The sequence below is a fragment of the Cryptomeria japonica genome, chromosome 7, assembly GCF_030272615.1.
Source record: "Cryptomeria japonica chromosome 7, Sugi_1.0, whole genome shotgun sequence".
NCBI lineage: Eukaryota > Viridiplantae > Streptophyta > Pinopsida > Cupressales > Cupressaceae > Cryptomeria > Cryptomeria japonica.
This window is the reverse complement of record NC_081411.1, coordinates 16,641,824-16,646,905: the sequence shown is the minus strand read 5'-3', so window position 1 is coordinate 16,646,905 and position 5,082 is coordinate 16,641,824.

The window sequence follows — 5,082 nt, the reverse complement described above, 5'->3', positions numbered from 1 at the left end:
AAAGGCAATCTGGTTCTAAAATTAAGATTCTTCGTACTGACAATGGAAGAGAATATGTCAATAATGCATTTAATGCTTATTTAAAATCTTTTGGAATTAAACATGAACTTACCGTTCCTTATACAGCACAACAAAATGGTGTGGCAGAACGGAAGCATAGGACAATTGTTGAAATGGCTAGATGTTTATTGCATGCTAAAAATATGGATTACAAGTTTTGGGCTGAAGCTATGGCTTGTGCAACATATTTAATTAATAGAACACCTACCAAAGCCTTAAAGGATAAAACTCCTGAAGAAGCTTGGTCTGGTAGAAAGCCTAATTTGCAGAATTTAAGAATTTTTGGTTCCATAGCTTATGTTCACAAACCTAAGGAGAAAAGAAAAAAACTAGATGCTAAATCTTCTCCTTTTATTTTTGTTGGTTATGATGAAAATACTAAAGGTTATAGAGTTTACAATCCTATTACTAACAAGGTAAAAGTTGCAAGAGATGTTTGTATTGCAGAAAAGGGCATTCATGATTGTTCTAAAGTGAAGGATGATGAACTTGGTCAAACCAAAGTTGTGCTTGTGGAGGACCAACCTCCTTCTCTTAACCCTACTCCTAATGCATCTCTTTCTATTCCTTCTAGTGATAGTGATGATGATAATAACAACTCTACTCCTCATGACTCTTCTTCTAGTGATGAATCCATTACTTCTAAAAGAATACCTAAATGGTTTAAATCTTTAATTCAAGATAGTGATGAATACTTAGCTAGAATGGATAAACTTCAAGCTAGGAGAGTTAATTATTGTAATTATGCTTTAATGACTACTATTATGAATTCTAATGATCCTAAAACATTTGATCAAGCTAAAAATCAACCACATTGGCAAAAAGCAATGAAGGAAGAATATGATACTCTAATTTCTAACCAAACTTGGGATTTAGTTCCCTTGCCTCATGGTAAAAATCTTGTTTCTTGCAAGTGGCTTTATAAAACTAAATTGAATGCTAATAATCAAGTTAGTAAATTTAAAGCTAGATTAGTTGCTAGAGGTTTTTCTCAAATTGAAGGCTTAGATTATAATGAAACTTTTGCTCCTGTTGCTAAAATGCCTACAATTAAACTTGTGCTTGCTTTAGCTTCTAGAATGAATTGGCCTATTCACCAAATGGATGTTAAAAGTGCTTTTCTTAATGGTGATTTACATGAAGAAATTTATATGTCTCAACCTCCTGGTTTTATTAAAGAAGCTAATGCACACTTAGTTTGTAAATTAAAGAAATCAATTTATGGATTAAAGCAATCTCCTAGGGAGTGGTATTCAAAGATTAATGAATTCTTTCTTTCTCAAGGCTTTATTAGAAGTAAAAATGATCCTAACTTGTATATTAAACATAGTGAAGATGATATTATAATTATTATCTTGTATGTAGATGATTTGATTCTTACTTCAAGTTCCAATACTTTGATTTCTGATATTAAGTTTCAACTTAATTAAAAATTTCAAATGACTGATTTAGGTCCTTTACATTATTTCTTAGGAATGCAAATTTGGCAAACCTCTAAAGGAATTTTCTTATCTCAAAGTAAATATGCTCAAGATCTCATAGATAAGTTTAAAATGAATGATGCTCATCATGTTTCAATTCCTATTGAATTAGGCACTAAGTTAATGCTTGATATGCAAACTCCTCTTGTTGATGCTACTTTGTATAGACAATTAGTTGGAAGTTTAAATTATTTAACTCTTACTAGGCCCGATATTGCTTATAGTGTTGGTTTGGTTTCAAGATTCATGTCTAAACCTCAACAAACACACTTTAAAGTTGCTAAAAGAATTTTAAGATATATTAAAGGAACAATGAATGTAGGTTTGTTTTATGATGCAAAATCTGATTTTACTTTAAAAGGTTTTACTGATTCCGATCTAGGTGGAGATCCCAATGATGGGAAATCTACTTGTGGTTATTGTTTTTTTGTTGGTTCAGGAGCAATTTCTTGGAATAGTAAAAAGCAACAACCTACCTCTCTTGGATCCACTGAAGCTGAGTACAAAGGATGCACTAATGCTTCCAAAGAAGTCTTGTGGCTTAGAAGACTACTTGAAGATTTGGGTCTACCTCAACACAAACCAACTCCATTGTATTGTGACAACCAAAGTGTCATTGCCTTGGCTAAAAATCCAGTTTTCCATGCAAGGACAAAACACATTGCTCTCCAACACCACTTTATTAGAGAACAAATTGAAGACAAGCAAGTTTCACTCCTCTATTGCAAGGGGGAAGACCAAGTTGCAGATATTTTGACCAAGCCACTTTGTAAAGAAAAGTTCCAATTTCATTGTAAAAATCTTGGATTACAACCCATTGAAGGGTTTGATGTAAGCTCCCCAAGTAAAGCTTAAGGGGGGGTGTTAGAATATTTAATCTTTACTTAGCTTAGGTTTATTTTTTTATTTATTTAGTTTAGGATATTCCTTTGGAATTCCTACATGTAATTTGTCCTCTAGTACATGTGTGAGGACAAGTCATTTCTTTTATTTTCCTTTATTAAGGAATATTAGATTTCCTCCATAAGAGGATGTGGACACATGGCACACACATTTTATGAATGGTGGCATTCATAGATTTGGGAGTTACTTTGTAACTCCTCTCCTCATCTCTACTTAAGAGATGTCCTCTCTCTCATTTCTTCTTAATGACAATATTGTAAAGAGCTTCTTGCTCTCTCTCTCTCTCTTTCATTTTTAGGCATTGCCTCATTCATAATATCACAAGGGGTTTTTCTTTGCTTTTCCCCTTTCAAAAGTTCTTGTGCCTCCTTCTTCACATTTGGGTGATGCTCCAAGTTTATTGCTTTTCTCATGGTAACAATTACTTCATCATAAACTTTCTTGGATTAATTTTTCTTTCCTTGCTCTTTTATTTCCTTTCACGTTCAATGCAGTTTTGTCCTGCACAATGCAGGTATGCATACCTATCAAACATACAAGTTTACATGTGATTCTTTTTATATGGCCATGTAATTCTTTGAACACATATTCAATGTTCACTTCAACATTTCTTTTCAGTTTCTCTATATACATTAATACCTAGTACAAAAAATACGGAGAAATATGCAAAAAAAAAACTACAAACCCTTTCCAATGGCTTTTGACAACATCAATTATTCACTGCTTGAGCATATACAACTATCACAGGTATAATATTTTACTTTTATTCCTTCAAATATACTTTGTTCATGATTTTCTATGCTCCAAAACTACTTTGACCCTATTATTTGTCATTTGTTTTGAGGTTACTGAAACATATGTTTTTTAAATGTACCCTTGGTACATATTAAATCATAGATGACCAATTTCATGTTCTTGTTCTCACTTTTGAACTTATCATTGGTTGTAGCTGAAATGTGTTGTCAATATAAATTATACAAAGTTATACACACAAAAAATCAGTAATATGCTTATTTTGTTCTTTTGGTCTGCAAAACATGTCTTGCTCAACTCTCAATTTACTTTGTAACTCTTTTGACACTAAAATGAATATATTTCTAATCAATTTTAAACTTATACTAATCAAACATTTGTGATACAATCTAATTTGAAACATCATCGTGGTTGTGCTGCTGCTCCAACATTATATATCTATGCAAACTTTAAGAGCTTTTATTAATGCCATTGTTAGAGGAACTGTGTATTATACCTGTGATAAGTTTTGTTACAAAAGTGTCTGTTACATTCAAAACTCACTGCTCCAACATAAACAACTATCTCAGGTATAATATTTACTTTTATTTCCTCGAATATACTCTGTTGACAATTTTTTTATATTCTAACATTACTTTATCTCAGTTTTATCTAACTTGCCTCTTTGTATGCCAGCTACAATACATTGCCTCTCCACTGCACTCATTGTCAATCAACCGTTCAATGCACTTTTCTGTTACAAAATGCAAGTATACATACCTATCAAACATACAAAATTTGCATTCTCTTCGTTTTATGCGACCATGTAATTCTTTCAAGGCATATTCAATACTCAGGAGAAAATTTCTTTTTAGTTTTTCTATCTGCATTAATTAATAATCATAGTTCTATTTGCCATGTAGTACCCCTGCCCTAATCAATTTCTAATCTCGGTTTAATCTTGGTTAGTTATCTTAATGGAATTATTATAGTCAGATGTTTGATTTAACGCATAGATGTTGATGTGGTTTTCACACTAGTTGTATGCAAGTTGTTTAGTGTACCTATTTCGTGGTATTAATATCGGACTAACGCTTTCATTAAATTTTATATATGTATGCATGTATGACTCTTGGTTGCAGGAGATTTCAGGTACAACGCCGCATGAGTGTGAGGTTCGTCTTCACCTGGATGTGCAGGTTTGAGTGTACCTCTTTTAATCCTTAGAGTTGGATTAGGTGGTCATAAGACCCTAGTTGACCTTAGTCGTGCTCAGGTGAGCATCGTCAGTCGTCGTCTGTAATCCCTTTTTGGTTGGGTTTGTGAGTCGTCTGTTTGGTTGACTTTCTCGATTTGCATGCTTGGTGTGTATGGTTAAATTGATTAATTAGTCCTTAGTAATTATTTTGATTAAATATGTATTTGTGCATTAGAGATTAATGGACTAAATTAATCGGGATTTCGTTATGTGATTTTTTATCGATATTGGATTGCTCGTTTTAATTTGGGAGTAAGTTCGATTAAATGGCTGATTTTGAATATTAAATGCATTTTGTATATGCTGTCGAAAAAGAAAGTTCTGTATTTAATTGCAATAGATTAAATTGTATTCTGTTGGCTTTTGAAATTAGAAAGGGTAAATTGAATTAAATGAGAAAATCGATTTTGAATTGAAAAGCAATTTAATTTGTTGTTAAAGTTAGAAAAGAATTATTTTTGAGAATTAATTTTAAATAAAAATTTTAATTCCAAAAATGGAATTTTGGTCAACTCTTCCATATAACCTAAAATTTGGGGAAATTTTGGAGGATGGATATTTTTTTGGAAAATTTTTGGTTGGGAAATATTTTGGGGATGAAATTTGGGGGTTTTGGATGGGAAAGAATTCCTTGAGTTGCAGATTGGG